We start from the raw sequence: 19,847 nt of genomic DNA, 5'->3' as shown, positions 1-19,847 counted from the left end.
TATCTAAACCTCTCAAAGCACAATAAACCTTCTACAAAAACTGTGGGCACTGGGCCAGGGGCTCCCTTCTGGAAATATAGCCATGGCTAACAGAGGCGAATAGGTCAGCAACGCTGATATAGAAATGGCTACCCCCAAGGAAGATTTTGCAACAAGCTTCTAGGAATTCTAGGACAAGTTTCTTGCCTCATTCCAGGTGCAGTTTTCTGCCTTCTCTTCCGAGATAAGGCAATCTTTATCTGATTTCAGTAAAGACATAACTGCCCTTGGGAAGCGGATAGACTCCAATGAGTGGGCGATCCAGGAATTGACACGGGAAAGCAAGCAGTCCGATATCGCTCTAGAAGGTCTGGCCAAGCTCACACTCAACCTCAAAATACAGTGTGAGGACCTTGAGAATAGTTGAGATGCTCTAATGTACGGATTAGAAACCTTACAGAATCAATATCAGATGCCGATTTGAAAAAGAGACTGCCACCCATATCTTTGCCCATATAATTGCAGGGGATGAGATGGTCTCGGCACCGTTTGATGGAATTCACAGAACAAGCCTGAAAATGAAAGACCCAGGAGCTTGCCCTCTGGATTTATTGGCAGCCTGCACATCATTTCGCCAAAAAAGAACAGATTCCTAGGAAGGCACGGGATGCATCTCCAATCACCTTCAATGGGAACGAGATAAAACCTTTTCAAGATCTTTGGCAGATTACCCTCCAAAAAAACGGCAGGAGATGTAGCCGGTAGTAAGAACATGGCAGTCGCGAGGAATTAAGTATAAATGGACTTTCCCATTTGGAGTGGTCTTTTACTGGGAATACAGACAGCATAGGACCACTTCCTGAGATGCAGGTATGGCTTGACTACAAATTGAAGAGGATGCTTCTGAAGGTCCACCTGTGGCCGTGAACATTGCTATTGATCATCTGGCACAACAACCCAAGCCTTGGGCGTGGTTGACTGCAAGCAACTCGTCGCAGGAGGAAATGCAGGGCTAAACTTCAAGAGGACTGGTTGGCACGACTCAGAGGGCCTACATCAAAGACACTGGAATAAGGACAAGCAGAAGAAAATATTCTTTTGAGAAAGGACCAAGACCTGACTGGTTGTGCATAGCTGAGACGGAGCATACCATCTTGTATCTCATCTGTTCAGGTAACAGATGGGGGTACTAGGATACCCTGCACATTGCCCTGTGGCTAAAGTTGACTCACGGCTGGGGGTCTGTACCCCGGGTGTTGTTAGGTACTGTGTATCACACAAGGGGACATTGTTTGGGTAATTGGTTGGGACAGTTGGGGAAAGGGGGGCTAACGGGGTGTGGCAGGGCAGATAAAGGGGCGGGGGATCCTGAGAGGAATGTCAAGGATTGCAAGGACTGATTGTTGGGATAACAATTTTATATTTGTTAATTGAGATAATTCAAGTGCTTAACACTGAACATTAGGGGGCTAAATGCACCGGCAAAGTGCAGGAAGCTAGAATCCCACTTGGGGAGGTACCAACCATACTTGGTGGTGCTCCAAGAGAAACATATCCCTCTGGCAGACAGACATAAACTCAAACTGCAAATATACCCGGTAATATTACAAGGAAACGCGGTAAGGAAGGTGGCTGGGGTATTGATAGCACTATGGCCAGGTCCACACATTAAAGTGCTTTGAACAAAAACCCGCAATGAGGGTCGCTATGTCTTCACACATTTGGCACTAGGTTCGAAAAAAATAATGGTGGCTTCAATTTATGCTCCAAACTCAGGTCAGGAAGGTTTTCTAAAATCAACACTTACACTACTGGAAGCCTTTAGTGAGGAGGAAAATAATTCTCTTAGGGGATTTCAATATGGCCTGGGACCCTGGTTGGGACCAGAGTGTAGTAACACGCTTCACGCACCCTCCGCCATCAAACATTTTGAAACAATATTTCTCAAGTTTAACATTGGTAGATCTGTGGCCAACACGTATGGGCTCCGAAAAAGGATACACCTTTTATTCTCATGTTCATCAGTCTTTCTCCTGTCTTTGATTATGCATGGGTCTCGAAATCACGGTTAGGTACTGTCACCCAGAAAACTTGCCAGGCGATTACGCTCTCGGAGCATGCACCTCTTAATATAGACATGAATATAGCCAGGGGTATTCATTCAGAGACCGTGGGCTTGGCAATTCCCCTCCAAAGTTATATCAGACGCAATGTTGGGAGATCCAATCAACAGGAAGATAAAGAAATTCTTTGTGTTCAACTCGATGCAAGAGACCCCTGTAAATGTGACATGAGATGTATTTAAAGCAACACTTTGTGGCATCTTAATAGCAGAAACAGTGAATAGACGTAAACAAAAAATTGCATTCGAATTGGAGCTGGAGGAAGAGCTACAAAGGTTAAGATGAAAATGGAAATGAAAGTGGGCCCCTCCATTAAAAACATGTATAGAACTCTGGTGGGCAAGCTAAACCTACTCCAATCAAAAAAGGCGAAAAAATCACCATTATATCTCCAGAAAAAATATTATGTGAAAGCCAATAAGGCAGATTGCCTATTAGTGAGACAACTACGCCAAAGAACGGCGTCACAAATTATCCAGACAATTACCCCCAGGAGAAAAAAGTAACAGAAACTCCCCAAATTTTTTAGCAGTTTCACTTATTTTACTCAAACCTCTTTCTGTCTGAGTCGCCAGATCCAGGAGCCCAGAGGACATTCCTGGACGCGGTTACCCTTCCCTGGATAGCTCTGGAGGATCGGGTTCGCCTGGAGTTAGATATCACCCAGGAAGAAGTACTCAGGGTAATAAACGCACTTCCCCTCAATAAATCACCCGGCCTAGATGGATTTCCCACCTTGTTCTATAGGACCTACTGTGGGGTGTTGACCCCAAAGCATACTTACTTATATAATACATTTAAATGGTTAGGTTGTATATCCCCTACCAAGGAGAAGGCTAAGATTGTCCTGTTCCGAAAATGGGAAAAGATCCTAGTAGGTGTGGATCTTATCACCCGATAGCTGTCATTAATTTCGATGCTAAAATGTAATCCAAAATACTGGCCAATAGGATAGAGGATCTGCTCCCCACAGTTATACACCAAGATCAATTGGGCTCCATAAAACATCGTCAAACGCATGATACCATATGGCGTAAATGTCACATAATAGAGAAAGTAAAAAAAGGAGATTAAAGCGGTTTTGCTTTCTCTTGAATCAGAAAAAGCCTTCGATCAGGTCGAGTGGTCATTTCTCTTTCAGACTTTGGTGAAGATAGGCTTCGGCCTGAAAGTATAGACAAAGTAAGGGTGAACTATAAACAATTGCAGGCTCAATTACTAATCAATGATCAACTCTCTCCCCCTATTACACTTCAACATGGGACTAAACAGGGATGTCCTATGTCACCACTGCTGTATGCTATCTGTCTCGAGACATTCCTCGCCAGGGTCCGACATACGGAGGATATACAAGGGATTCGCTCCGAAGAGATATCACACAAAATTATGGCCTATGCAGATGACATGCTGCTACTCGTGTCTGACCCAGTGCATACACTATCCCCAGTAGAAAGAGAGCTAAAGAGCTATGGGTTAGTGGCAGGGTTGAAATGGGTTGAAAATTAACCACACTAAATCAGAAATCCCAAATCTCTCTCTCCAACCACGGGAAACCATTGACTTTGAACTCAAGCACAATTTGGCTGGGCGCAAAAGGGAATTAGATTGCTGGGCGTTACCGTAACTCCTAAGATTGTTGAGATGTATGAAGCTATCTACCCCCATTATTGAAAGACATTTCTGGCCAACTAGTAAAATTGGATCTGTTAACAGTGTTATAGCTGGGTCGTATCAACTCAGTAAAAACCGCTATACTCCCTAAAGAACTTTACTATTTTCAAGCTCCCACAATCCGGGTCCCAGCTCCCTTCTTCAAAAAGCTACACAGATCAATATTAGCATTTGTCTGGAACAACAAATCCCCACAGGTAGCTGGTGACGTTTTAATGACTCCTATAAACAGGGGAGGTCCGAGTCTGTCTAATTTTCACAAGTTCTACCAAGCTGCAGGAATTCGAATTGTGAAAGACTGGTGGGGAGCCGATACTGGGAAGCAGTGGGTACAGATGGAGCAAGCGATAGGAGAGCCACAGCTTGGCGACACCTTATTGCTCCCTAAATCTAACCGTTCTCCAAATATCCACAAGAGTATGATTACGAGTTTAGTAGAAGAGGTATGGGATACATCTGTTAAACATTACCAATGTATGAAATTTCCTTTATCCCTTACACCTTTGTTTTTTTAATCCCCTTTTTACTCCGGGCCTTGACCCCAGGGCATGCACTACATGGAAACAGGCGGATTGCACAACATTGCGTGATATGTTTCAAGGGAAGGACCCTAAACCTTTTGACCAATGCAAATTAGAACTGGGATTAAATGAGCTAGCTCAATTTCAATACTTTCAGGTCCGGCATTGGATACTGGCTCCTCCGAATAGACAAGTGGCAATCAGAGAGTTGCCACTGTTTGAAAGATTTGCCACATCTAACCCAGGGGACAGGGCCCTAATTTCAAATTTTTATAAAATGATGTCTGAGGCATCCCCTAGCACCCCTATGCATTACAAACATTGTTGGCAGTTAATGCTGGGGGAACAAATCTCAAAAGAAAAATGGGAAAGGCTCTGGAAAGATATCCCTAAACTCACCCGCTCATTCCAAACAAGAGAACTTTGGTACAATGTGTGCACGTAATGGCACTATACCCCAGTTCGTTTGCACAAAATGAGATCAGCCATTTTGGATCAAAGCTGGAGAGAGTGTGGCATGCTCGGGGACTGGGGGCATATATGGTGGGGCTGCCCAATTTTAAAGGTGCACAGGACGGGGATTGGTGTATAAATGGTGCAAATGTTTGGCTCCTTGAAACCTAATAATATTAAGTTTAGCATTCTGCTGATATTAGAGACAAAAATAAGACAGTGTTATAAACAAAAATGTAAACCTCTTGTTATATTGCAAGTCTAAAGATCCACCACAGATCAGCGAATGGCTATCCAGAGTTTGGAACTTTGTTGCACTTGAATGGATTACATATTCTTTACAGGGGGACCAGCCAAAATGTTCACAAGACTGGGCAGAAGTGCTTTCCTTCTTACATAATGAATATAATATGTGTTGTTGCCCTCATCATCTTAGAATTCTTGGTATTCAGTGACATTAAAAACATTGTAAAAATAATACCATGCAGAGGGGACTAGGGTGAGGGGTGGGAACCAAGAGGGGGGGCGAGGGGCCATTTAAAGTAGGGGTTTGTTAATGTTTACATTCATGAAATGCCAATAATAAGAAAATATATAGATTTACTCAGAAGTTACTTTTCTTATTATTGTGATGTATCGTAATTATTGGCATGCAGGCTACTTTTATGCAGCTAAACGATCCATAATATACAATTTCTAGACATTGTTAGTTCATATGTCTCTTCCTAATTACACCCTGAATGTTGTTGGCAATAACGTGCCCTCAGGAGTAGTGTACTCCCCAATGCACTGGGATGTGCCTGTCTTTCTTTCCCCATGATCATTAGTTAATGTTGTTGTCCTCTCTATATAGATGCTATGACTACTTGCTGTAGGGATAATTGTTTTATTGACCTCAAAATAATGAAACACCATGTCGACCCTAGCAACATTCTGTCCGGTGATTTATAGATATGACACCTCTTTGCAGAAGGACCTTAACAGAATGAGCTATGTTTCCATAATGGCCGGGCATGTTTAGGTGTATGCATCGGAGGAGAGTAGACACACGGCTTATCATCGCCGTATAGTTTGAATTGTGTACGGAGCAAGCCCGTCTTTCAGATTAACACTGTTTATTGGCAGTATAATTGCCTCGCATTGGTCCAACTGGTGCATTATTTTTCTTCAAACAGCACCCGTTACTTCATCGTAGGAGGTGTTGCGATACTTTGGCGGACTGTGACACCCTTAGATTTATTGGTTTCCCATTGGTGAGAGACTGGCTATTCGTCATCTTTAGACGCTCCCAGAAGGTTCACCATTTGAAGGCTCTGGTATTTTGGCCATTTAAGTTGCCAGAAACAAACAACCCAGTCACCACGGTGTTGAGGAGATTCTTGGATGTTTTAGATTATCCCCTGAAGAATGTTCGCCCTAGATGGGTAGTGAAGAACAGAAACATGTTGGGATTGAGATTTTAATGACACATTGAGATTTTTGTGTTTTGTTATGTGATATCTTTTGTGTTTTGTAAAAACTGTATGCATTGTGTTTGATGTTTTAGACTTTATGTTGTCTATTATTAGATACTGCACTGTGTCATGTAAGGTTTGTTTTTATGCTTTGTTGAAACATATTGATTAAATATTTTGTAAACAAATTAAAGCACGCAGTCCATTTTTGTAGTGCCGGAAGATCTGACAGAGGTTCCAAACCTTGGGGGTTTATGTGAGTGGAGAGAAATAATCATGTTACTCTTTATCTTATTCTATATATTGACTTCCCTGTTAGTGGAGAAAGATGGATTTTTCTGAATAGGGATTTGTGTTTACCTATTTTGAACATACTGGCATGTTTAGGTACATGCTGTTTCATCGATCGTTTCACCAGGTTTCCCAACTTTTAAATAGTTATTTATTGTACATCAGTGTAATTAGTTGAATATACATACATATATTATAAACCACACAAACCACTACAAACAATGGTTGTTAGACTAATTATGAAATGGTTTTGGAGCTTGCCTGGTTCAAAGGTTTTTGATGAAACTATAAATGGGCAGGAGAAAGCCTGAAGAGGGTAAAACACGTGCTGGCCCACAATGCTTATAAAAAAATGTACAGTCTAAATGAATCACTCAGTATGCAATGATACCTACAGGAAGTGGTTATTTAGGAGTACTAAGAAACAACTTTGAAAATGTCAGGGGCAGAGCACATGCGACTTGGTTATAGATATGGAATTTGTTAACAAAGGATACCTGTTTTTTTTAAAAAGGTATCAACAAGTCACTAGCATGTTGGACTCTGTAGCCAACCAGCATGTCGCATGTGGTGCAGGCCCATACCTATCAAACATGTTTTTCCCGTTTAATTCATAAGGATCTTGTGCTGCCGCAGAGCACCTTAATTAGGACGCTTTGGCACCATACAAATTAAACAGAGATGATGACATTGAATTATTATTTGTCCTTAGAGGAAGCACACAGGTTGCATTTAGGGATAGAACCAGTGCATCAGACACTTGCTAGACAAAAATGTGTCAGACTTGAAAGATCATCCAAAAAAATTACATAAAAAAATACTGGGAAAGAGTAACAATGAGCAGATACCTAGAACAGAACAGAATACCAAGAGGTCTAAGAATCTCCATCATACCAGATGTTGATAATCCTGAATATCAGGATCTAGTAGAAAAAAGGGAAGAAAATCTGAATATTATCTCCAAAATAATGATAGAATTGCTATTGGAACATGCTGACAGAGAGCATAATAGAAAAGAAGCAGACACTGAGAAAATATAGGAGATAGGGGATATAGATGCACTTGAATCAATCAAACTCGAGAATCATACAACTGTAGATCAAATATCAAAAACTCATCAGGATGAGGTCCAACTCTGGTAAATCACGCACATTTTCAAGGGATGATAGAGATTACAGGGATGAATGTGAATATACGTATTAACCGAAATATGCGGAGAAACCTATTAAAGTATGCTCAACAGCTAATTCCGCAACTTCCTCACTATTGAGCTCAGATGCAGACAGTGAAGGCAAAAAGATTTTAGATATTGAGCCCACCACTAGCTCGGACAATATATCTATTTCTATTATAATATATATATATATATATATATATATATATATATATATATATATATATATATATATATATATATATATATATAGAGTGGTACTCAACGTATTGATCTCATAAGGATGGAAGGCTGAGTTGACCTTGCTGGGATTTTAACCTGCCACAGCAGGCTGCACACAGATATCAGGGGCGAGCGTCCAACTCGCTGTGCTATCTGACCGACATTACTAAGAAAGGCAATTTTTAGACCACATCTGACAGTACAATAGAAGCAACCGACAAGACATCACAAACAGGCAGAGCTCAGACAAACAAGTAAGATTCCAGGAACCTCTAGAACCAGACATATCAACAAACACAAACACACCCAGAAACAAGGTTGAAGAGAAGGACACAGAGGTAGAAGAACTAGACTAAGCCACAAGAGTCAGAACATAATCAGTACTCAGGACTTGCCACTGAAAAAGTGCAGAAGCAGGACTTAGTACTTAATTTATCTGGAAGAGCATTACATGATACAGAGATCAGTATATTACGTAAAGGCTTGTCTTTTGGACCTACTTGCGATGTCAATTTTACAACTCTGCATATTGACACATATAAATTCACAAGGAAATTGAAACTGAAAATTGTTTTCATAACAAACAGCATAAACCCGAAATTAGAAGTACATTTAAGTACACTAAGCATTCAGGATAAAGAGGATACTAGACGTATAATGTAATTAGATGAAGGGCATTAGACATCTAATTTAGAACTAAACAAAGGCTTAAGGATAGACACTGAAACACTAATAACACTTAACTTAAACCAACATCTAAATTCACACCCAATTTACCTACAGGCAAAAATATTGAGACCATTCAATAAAAGTGGTTACACAGGAAGTGTATACCTCTGGACACAAAGAATATCAGAAAAGACAAAAATTAGGTCATTACAATCTTACATACAAGGAAAGACAAGCATTGCAAGAGCTGAGTAATGATCACCATAGCATGATTAAAGAAGCAGAAAAGGGAGGAAATTTAATAGTATTTAACACCATGAATTATGTTATTATAGCTAAAGAGCAGCACCTCAATACACCGGGCTGTTATCTTAAATGAACAGGAACCCAGTACATTAAATTGCTGCAGAAGCTAATTACCCCATAATTAAATGGTAAAGGTATGACAGCAGATTGTTTTTAACCAACAATCCGCCGGCGGTATTAGCACGAAATTTCCCCATTGAGCTGAATGGGGAATGGGGCATTCCCGAATGGGCTCAATGGGGAATGGGGATTAACATTACCGCCAAACTCGTGATCCGGCGGTATTAGCGCTGGGGAGTTCGGTGGTAGGGCTAATACCGCTAGCGGTAATACCACCGGCATTACCGCCCAAGTCGTGATGGGTCCTCATTGTGCACCGGCTTGCCAGCACATACTCCTCCTCAATCATGATGCTGCTCTGGGCTAGGACTCTTGATGGCTTCAGCCATGCTCCACTTTGCACTGAGTTGTACACATTGCCTCCACTTGATCGCTCATGTCTATGCCACTGGCCCACTCCTTACTGATCGCAGTCCTCAGCATGATGTCACTCATTCTCCATCTAAGCAGGACTTCATCAGCTTAACTTACTTCTCGCCTGACACATTTCCCAGAACCATATGATCTGAGTAACAGGGCATACCCTGGTACTAGTTGGCTATAAAGTGGCAACAGGCTGGCAGATTATGATGACAGTGGCTAGCACATGCCAATCCAAATCGTAAACAAAAGCCAAAACTATTGGCTTTGCCTGTTCTCATCTTCCTTTAATTTCACATTGTAATGTGGGAAGCAACATGCATTTTTAACCCACACACTTTTCTAAATTGCCTTGTACTCATTTTCCAGATGCACATTCTCTGTTTCACCCATTGCTCCTATTTTTAGAGTAAATCATTAACATTGTTCCTAACATGCTTCCAACGTGATTTCTTATATCATGTCAATTTATCATGTGATTAGTTGCTTTCAAGATCAGAATTACTGAACACTACTTTAGCTTTTGAAATGCAACTCTGCAGAGAGAACTGAAATTTGACCTAAAATTAAAAGAGAAGCATGATAAGAAGTAGTCTGCTGGCTACATTTCAAATTGTAGAACAGAGAAACGTGGCTTGAAATCCTGGCTTGCCCGCTTGGCCAAACAGTGTGATGCCAGGCAAAGCACTTTACATCTCTGTGCCTTATTTTACTTAGCAGACAAAACTGGTATCAATAAGGCAGAAGTATCTCTCGTTTCACTCATAACTGCTTCAATTGGGATCTACGGTTCTTTACTCACAGATTAGGTGAAATAAATCGATCTTTGTAAATAATGGAAAGAAAGCAAATCAAAGCCCAAATTCCTTTTTAACCCCTGTTTACTGCATATAATGTGGGGGGAGACCCCCCACTGCCACACAAATAGCCCTTGTCCTTATTAATTTACTTACCCCACGCCCCCACATATCTTTGTGGTAAAATGGGAGTCTCAGATTTCGGTATTTTATGCTTCGATTTTGTGGGCATTCTCTATTTTGGTATGATCCCAAATAAATGATACTCCAAAGTTTGATAGCTCGGTGTATGGTAGACTGGGTGGGGGGCGTCATGTACAATGTCCTTATAATGAAAGATATGAAGGCACAGCAAACATAATGAATCCGTATAGACCCAGGGAAGGGCATTCGTTGGGCAAGGGACGTTTTATAATTCTTAAAGGCCATTAGGTCTATAGGCCTATTAGTACATACTGGTAATAGCAATACATGTGTTGGATTTTGGTGGTGAACTAAAAAAATGTAATTTAATAGTGAGTACACTAGATTTTGTAGCATTAAAATAGGAAGGTTGCCTTCATAAATTAAGCATTTTAATTGCAAATTTTCTTGAACTGGAACAGTTTTACCATTAGCATGCCTTAGGTGTAATGTTAAAGTAAATGGTTTATCTTTAAGAAAGTGAAAGCACTGTCCCATAGCGTTCTCATTGTTGCGTTAAATTGGATGTTGCAGTGAGGAAAAAGCTCTTCCCAGAAAGGGGGTGTCTTCGTGAGTGAAAGAAAGCTTGCTTGTAAATTTCATTGTTGTTCCTTGAATTCAGAGAAATGTTTCCTGTTTTTTTCTCCATGTTTGCTTTTGAAGTCAGAATCTTCGCTATGCAGTAAATGCCAGTAGTTACTGGCTGTACTCTGAACTTTCTGATTGGCTCTCCATGTGTTAAGCAGATATATTAATTTAATGTAATGTTTCAATGTATAAATATCCTGTCTTTCAATTGACATAATTTGAGATATGAATTGTACATAATTTTGTGCACTTCTGAAGGAAAACCTTTTAATTTTTATTAATTGACTGTACATGTATACATTACTTTTATGTTGAAATATATTGAAATGTTGATTTATCAGCCAAACCATAATAATAAAAATAAAAAACGGACTTTACTCTGAACGTTCTGATTGGCTCTCCATGTGCTAAGCAGATATATAGCTGTGGTTTTAAAAGTATTTCATAAACTGATAGTTCACCTCATCACAACTCATCACAGTCTCCCTTTAAGTCTGGTACTCTGCCTAGTTCGTTTGGACAAGGTCAGAGAGCCACCCACCAGCCCCCCTTTCACTAATCACTAATCTACACCCCTCATCAGCAGCTGGGAGCTGAAGTGGGGGCATTTAACAATCTTTACACTTTCACTCTTCGTGAAGATTTCATTTTCACGTGAAAGGATCATTAAAGATGGGCTCGCCTTCGAGACCCATTTGCCATTACTTTCTGCCTGCTGGACATACCTTTGTCATGTTCTGAAAATGACTGAGGTCAGCCCTCCTCATCGTTGTGTGGGCTGGCCTGTGTTATGGCCATGTTTAGGGGAAGTGACGTTGGGACTAGGGAGGCGGAAAAGTTAGTTCCGAGTATTAGTGAATAAAGACGGGCGTTAATCAGCAGCTCTGTGCCTGCATATTTCTTCCTGCTGCCTTGTGAGTGTGTACGCGGAGTGCGGACCCGGCCAGCAGGCAGCCCCCGTCAACCAGGAGTCCACAACCTTAACTAACAATAGGAATGTCAAGTTCAACGGCAAGGAAAAACCACAGAACCACACTGTTATAGCATAGCTCTCAACTCACACGCTTTTGGCGGGTGTCACCCGCCTTGTAAATAGCTGACTCACCCGCCAAGCCTCCTGCACGCCCATTCATTTCAATGGGCGTCTCACCCGCCAAAAACAAAATCGGGTGATTTCACCCGCCTTTTCGACACAAATGGTTGAGAGCTATGGTTATAGGGAAAGCATAGCTGAAATCTACGGGAAATCTACGGGACTCTACGGGAAGCACTTCACTCGGCCCCGGGTCAAACATGCGAGGGGTGGCACACCCCATTAACAATCCTAAAGCCACGCCCTTTCTGATGCATCAGATGTGGTTAGATGAATCTTTAAAAGAAAGTGCACCAAGTAATGAACAGATGGGGAGGGTCTACCCCAAGAAACCTAAGGCACAGAGATTGCATTTCCTGATAGCGAAATAAGCCATTTTATCAGGAAGCACAAATTAAGCGTTCGGGTTTTGTCCTAAATTATTTATTGCAATTCTCGTCTTATTTCATAAGAAAGGGGACAAAGTTTAACTTACAGAATTCATTTGCTTTTTTAATATTCCAGATGGTCTCTCTGCGGAGTCAAAGTTAATTCCACTACTATCTGACAACATAATGAACCTCTAAAAAGCTAAAGCAGGATGAACAAATATCTTCAAAGCGTTTCCTGCAAGAAAATCAGATCGGTTTGAAGCCAGCAGACAGTGTCTGCTGAGCGAATAGACACATTATTCTAACAATGCATGAAAACAAAGTTGTTTTCCAGTTTTATTGTGGCAGGCGGTAGGATAATGAGATTTCTAGACGCATTGTATGAATGGAGAAACCTTTTATTATTATTCAGTCCAGGGTTTCCGCACAGTTTGCGCCTGAGGCTTCGGCTGGATTGATTCGCTTTGTCTTCGGGAAGCAAAGAGCAAAGCTTGAATTACCAAGCACGGGCACGGGAAAGCCAAATAAATGGACTGAGTCTACTTTGCACTGCTTTGCGCGCTCAAGGTGTGTCCAGGCTTTCAATGATCATGAGATTAGGGAGCAGTTGGCTACCCTGTAATTACGGGTGCCCTTACTTCATAGCCCTGGAATGTGCTCTTTTTCACAGAAAGCAAAGTAATCATGAAAGATGCAGAAAAGAATTCATGCAGAGTCAGCCTGGTAGTAAAATTAGTAATTTGTTACCAGGGACATATTTTGCCTTCTGTACCACTTTGGTCCAGTAACATGAGTAACAATTGCCACATACAGAGTGCACTAAATCATCAAACTGGCCTGCATTGGCCCACAAAGGTCTCGGAGGCTGGTCTGTCGGGTCGGCCAGTCTGGCATTGGCCTGCGGGCCCCTTTCATTCCTGCTGTCCTCTCACCAATCAGGCAATAGATGCCCATTGCAAATGAAGTGAAGCACATTCCTTTATTATGCATATCTGCGCAACTATTGTTTCAGGGAGAGTGTGCACGCCCTTTACAGAGGGATAACCACATAGGAATCCCGAATTTCAGACAAACAATGATTCGTTCGAAATAATTAATTAGTTTGAATTGTTAGCATGCCTGTCATCACACAGCATTTCAAAACCATTTCCCTTGTTTGCGTGCCCAGAGACTTAGAAACGTGACGCCAATTAATATTTATTTGTTTCTTTATTTGGTAGGGGTTTTATTTGCAAACGCCATGTCGCTGAGTGCAGAATCTGGCCACAGCCAAATATGGTTCCATTTGTTAAAATCACGGCAAAAATGGCAGTGGACGCAAAATATTGCGGCAAAAAGGCTGTGGTTTTGCCGCCGCAATCCATGTAAAGGATGCGGGGGACACCCCTGCAACCCCCCGACCCATTATACCATTTAAGGGAAGCAGGGGACACCCCCGCAATCCTTGCTCCCCTTAAATGGTATAATGGGGTACACCTATACCAGGTCAAACCACAGCTTTTTTGCCGCGATTTTTTGCATTTTGCACACAGGCGGCATTTTTGCCCCGATTTTATCACTGCATACCCCAAATATGAAGTGAGAAAATCAAGAAAGTAATAAAGATTACATATGATAATACAGGTCCATATCATGTTGGGCAGGTGGTGAACAATTAGAATGTATGGGGCTCTACCCAGTGTTTACTTGTCCCTACATACGGGTCCTGTGGATGATGACCCAACATTTGGGGGAAATGTTTGGCAAACTGTGCATTTTAAAGCACTTTAGGCTAACTTCATTGCTCAAAGCTATCAACACCGCAGTGCACTAACTGATCAGACTGGCCCACAAAGCTGGCTTGCATTGCGCTGTCACACCGGCCGTTCTTGCATTGCCCTATGGTGCGAGCCTGGCTGGGGAACTCTCCCACTGCCCCACACCCATATTCCACGCTTTGGAGAACGCACCATCACCATATCTTCCTATGTGGATCCTGCCATTCTCATGGCTCACACCTGTACTGCTTTGCAGAAACATATCGATCATTAGAGCGCCTACACAGGGAGGCGCGACCTCAGGGTAAACTCTATAAAAAAGGGTGCCAGGCACCTTAGGCCAATACTTAAAAATCTCAGCTCTCTGGATTTAGGGCAGAAGAAACACAAATGGGTCAAATCACATTTTTTGAAGATAGAATAGCGAGGAGCTGCAGATGACGATCAGGGTCAATTCACCGAGGGTCACGCTATCACAGTTCTTCATGTAGCCCTGTTGTCGCCACCTCTCATGTCCATGGGCTGGATACCCTTGTTTTCCTGTCCTCCATGCCCCCCCACCAAAGAAGAACCTTGCATATTAATAATAAGCCACCAAAATAGGACAACTAGAAGTTCCATAATTCTCTTTGCCAGACAGCGTGGCACCTTCCCAATGATGCCAAGCTGGAAATAAGCAAAGCTATATGAATCTCATCCATTGTGTATGATATAGAAATATGGGGATCAGAAGGACTTCCTACACACATGCATTCCATAGTAGAGCTTATGTTAGCCACTCAGAATGCCCTGAATTTGGCTTTCATGCCCTGCCAGGAGACGGACATGTTAAGTACAAAAAACAAGACAGTCAGATCGAGAAAAGGGAGTTCATAACCAAATTTATCCCATTACTTAAGAAGGTGAGTTTTGAAACTTTTGCGGAAGGACTTCAAGAATTGCCTCATGTCTAAGCGCGGGAGGTACTAAGTTTCACAAATTAGCCGCTGGGAGGGATCTTCCTGTGCCCTTAGGCCGTTTGAAAGCCGGACAGGACACCTGACCTGAATCTGATTGGAAGAGCACAGTGATCTGACTGGGTTGTACCCAGGAGTCCATGCTTTGATGTGTGATGGAGCTGTTCCAAAGATGCATTGGTGTATCAGAGTGCATGCTTTAAAATTGACGTGTTGCTTTATTGGAAGCCAGTAAAGGTCCCTCCTGTGTTCTGAGATATTGAACCTTCTTGGAATCTTTTTTACAACGCTTACAGCGGCATTCTGGAGAACCTTTGACTTTTTCAGGTTGGACAGGCAGGCTCTGATCAGTAATGAGTTACAATAGTCGAGCCTCAACAATATAAAAGCTCAGGCAATGATGGAGGAGTTATTTTTTCTAATATATGGACGAACATTTTTAAGCAGGCAAAGGTGGTATTTACAGTTTTGGGTTACCTGGTTGACATATGCATATGCATTAAGTGATGCCTCAAACTGAACGCTTAAGGTTTTCACTTTGTTTTGTACTTGGATGATGCTACTTCCAACGTTGAAACCTTTATACTCTGTGCTTAGTTTGGCCAGGGCCTGCTGAGATCCTAAGGTAAGAAGCTCAGTTTTACTGCCGTTCAGGCATAGCCAGTTTTTAGACATCCATAATTCAATCTGTTCTTATACATTGGTTAAGACAGCGGAATCTGTAATTATCACAATTTTCCAGAATCAACTGGGTGTCATTGGCGTAATTGGTGAACAGCACCCCTAGATCCTCCAGAAGCGAGCATAGTGGCCTGATGTAAAGATTGAACAGAACAGGTGACAAGCACGCTCCCTGAGGCACCCCACATCAGGTTAGAGCCAGTTGTGAAGAAGCAGAACCCCCCTGAATTCTTGACTCTCGATTTGCAGGAGAGGAGTGGAACCAATGACAGTCTCTTTGGAGCAATGTCCAAGATGGGATAAGGAATGCAGTAGGCTTTAGTGGTCCACCAAATCGAAACCCGCTGATAAGTCCAACAAGACCAGCAACCCAACTTTCCCCTCGTCCATGATTTTCAGCATGTGAGACTGTAAATCTGAGAGTGATGTCTCTGTAGTATAAGATGGTTGAAATACTGATTGTCTGTTATGAAGGATGCCATTTAGTTCAACATAATTATGGAACTCAGAGGAAGCTAGTTTGTCTAAGATTCTGAGGAGAAAGTTACAATCCGTAATCGGTCTAAAGTTGCTCAGTTCTTTTGGATTAAGGTTAGGCTTCTTAAGGAGACGAGTGACGGTAACTGCCTTGATGGAGTCTGGCACCGAACCGTCACTAAAAGAGACATTCACAAATCTGCTCAAGAAACAGACAAATAAATCACCATGATCAAGTATTGGATTAGTTAGGAGGATATTTTCTGGGCAAGGGGGTGGACGCATGGAAGATATCATGTTTTGCATGTCTGATATAGAAATTGGAGTAAAGGAGAAGTTAGGTTGTTTATGGGACATAGCCTCTAGAGTCTGAGGGTCCCTGGTCAGCGTGGTTGAGCTCAATGGATTTTTAATTTTTTCCCTTGCATTGTTGATTTTTGCCTCAAAGGCTGTCAGGATGTTCGTACAATCTTGGTGTGTGGCCTGAAAGATGGTATAGAGCACCTTTAGGTTTTCTAATGATTTTACAATCTCAAAGAGCTTTCCAGTGGAATTGGAAGATGTTTCACTCACGGTGTTAAAGAAATTCTTGTTGGCGTCACACATATTTTTAATTTGTATGATTTATCTGCATTTTTGCCAAGCATTTCTGTTTTCCTTTGTTTGATGTTTCAGCCATTTAGATTCGAGTTTACGCTTCTTTCTTTTTAAGTCCCAAAGTTCTGGAGTAAACCATTTTTGGTATCCGGTATTGTCTCTTACAAGTTTGGATCGGAGAGGGGCAAATTTATCCAGCATCTTTTTAAGGTTGCTGGAAAAGAAAGACACAAGATGATCGGCAGAGTCAGACCTTTGGGTACCAGCCATGACTGACGTGAGACAATCTTGGAGATCTTGTGGGCGCACCTTTTTAAAGTAACGACTGGAGACAGTCTTCGAAAGATTAGGTGGTTTAGGGGGTACGTGTGCAAAAAGGACATGAAACTCAACGATATAGTGATCTGACCATGCACATGGTCTAGTCACCCAGAAACAGTGTTGCCCGATTTGCACCAACAAGGTTGTTTAGAATGTGAATGATTTCTTCATTGAAATCAGGCATAGATGATGGTGGCCGGTAGATTAAGATAATGGTGATACAGCTATGGTGTGTTGGATTCATTTTAACTTAACTAATTTTCCAACCTTGACAGGAGCAGGATGTGGAGAAGAGGCCTATTTGGCCTTGATCTCGATTTTTACAAAGAATTGTAAACCCCACAGGGACTGCAATGTCAATCATTGGGCCACTGGTATCTGAAATCCAAGTCTCAGTGAGGCATAGTAGGTCTAAGTCATTATTAATAATCAAATCATGACTATCTCGAGCATAGTTATTAAGAGATCCAGTGTTGAGGAGGGACATGTTCATGCTCATCTTGGTTCCAGTAAGGGGGTGTCTGGTATCTACAGTGGTAATCGTACACTTGGGGCATTGGAGTAGGTGTGGTTCCCCTTTCGATGAGTCGGCAGCAGTCAGTCCCTGTTTGTCCTGAGATGAGGGCAGCAGATCAGAGACCGCTGTTCTAACTGATAGCTCAGTAAATAGTAGGGCATCAGTGAGGCTGATTGATGTAGGGGTTGTCGGTTCTACTGTTGCAACCTTGGATGGGTTTGGCAGAAAATTAGTGGCATGGTTTGAAGAGAGCCCCTTCAGATTGCCTGTCAATGGCAAAAGGGCGTTCGGAGCATCCTGTTTGGTTGTTTTGAGCTTGTTGATGAGGACAATACGGTTGGCACGTTGCAAGGCTAATGACAAAGATTCTTTTGGGGGGAAACCCATTATTGACCAGGAGGAAAGGTAAAGTAAATGGCGATATGAAATATGAAAGCGACGCGAAAAGGCTCTGAGCCGTTACCTGTAGGGAGTAGGAAGAGGGAGCCCGAAAGCCGATCTCATTGATGACTGGCAAAGACCGGCTTGGTTCCGGTGCGCCAGGGCTGGTGCGCCTGGAAAGTAGCTAAGTAGGCTAGGGCAGCTGGGAAATTGTTTTTCTGCCCAGTTTTTAGGACTACTGGCTAAAAGGGAGCTCAAGCAGTACCTAAAGCCACAAAATAGGATGTAGTGAGGCAAGCAGTTAATTTAGCACACACAATGAATTAAATCTGTTATGCAGTGCAAAGTAAATAATTGTAACCAATATTTACAATTAGTTCCATGCTAATTAAATGAATGTTACTAATAGCTTTTGTGTGCACATTCTTTACCCCATAATACAAATAATTGCATTTTTAGCTGAGCAACTCTATTTACTAATAGACTTTTCATGCTCAGGAAGAGTAATTATCACCTGGAATATTGACTGTTCCTCATTATTTAGCCCTCAGCTTCACCTCAGGCAGTCATTTGGAGACATTTAATTATCCCACAATAATGAGCCCTCCCTTTGTCTTCAGGGCTTAATTCTAGACGTATCACACACAAGACTCACTTTATATACTCACAAAGAATGTAGGATTCGTGTAGGATCCGTATACCGAAAAAACAGCATTTTTCCCTCAGAGACCAAACATTCTGTGTGTAGCGGGGGGGATTGTACTGCGCACCTTATTAAGGCACACAATATACATCTTATGCCTTAACTTACAACATGACCCGCCTCTTACCTGTCTCCATACCGGCTTGCATGGGTTTGAGATCATCCTTCTGAGCCCCACTGTGACGTGGAGAAGGGATGGAAAGGCAAATGTCAGGGAAGGTTTTCCCCCAAATACCCGTAAGGAGAAAGACACTGGGTTAGAATAAAGGGGGGGGCAGACAAAAGAATGTTCATGTACAGTTCTTTTAGTTGTTGTTTGCTTTGCTTGTACTTGTTCTTCTGGTAAACCAGCAGGGTTTTTTATACGTTTTTCTATAAAAAGGGGAAAACACAAAACACTATATACAAACACTATTTAGCTAGAGCGTGTTGAGCAAGTGCGGTCAAGTTTATGCACAGTTTGGCTGTCAGATCCTGTGCAGCTGTGAAGCTGGATCTGCATTGGGATATGCTGCCTGAATCTCTGCCTTCATTGACTTTTACCTGGAGATTTAAAAACCTGAGGTGCAGCATGTAGCGCGAGTGCGTTAAGCAAGTGTGGTCTAGTGCCTGCATAGTTTGGTAATTGGATCGTGTACTGCTGTGGAGTTGGATATGAATTGGATCTGAATTGGATTATTCTGCCCGAATCTCTGCCTTCATTGACTTTTGCCTGCATCTTTAAAAACTCAAGGTGCTGCATGTAGCACGAGCGTGTTGAGCAAGTGCGGTCAAGTGTCTGCACAGTTTGGCAGTTTGGTGGTTTTGAGCAACCTGAGGCAGCACAATTCGGTGAGTGAACATTGAGTCGTGCTGGCTTCACCATCTCTTATTATATCTACCAAACATACAGCTTACGCTGCTCTAAATTGCATGCTGTTACCCACTATGTCAGGCGAACACAAGAAGCAAAAGGGATGCTTTAACTTGCGATTTAAGAGACTGCCAGCCAAGAGGTATGCCCCTAATTGATCGGGGCATGGTTCTTTGCGCTTGACAGTAACTGAAGGTGCTGCTGTGAGCAAAGAACCCGTGTTGGAACC

This window comes from Ambystoma mexicanum, chromosome 1p (assembly GCF_040938575.1).
Source record: "Ambystoma mexicanum isolate Mex_15411 chromosome 1p, UKY_AmexF1_1, whole genome shotgun sequence".
Classification (NCBI taxonomy): Eukaryota; Metazoa; Chordata; class Amphibia; order Caudata; family Ambystomatidae; genus Ambystoma; species Ambystoma mexicanum.
This window is presented reverse-complemented; position numbering follows the sequence as displayed.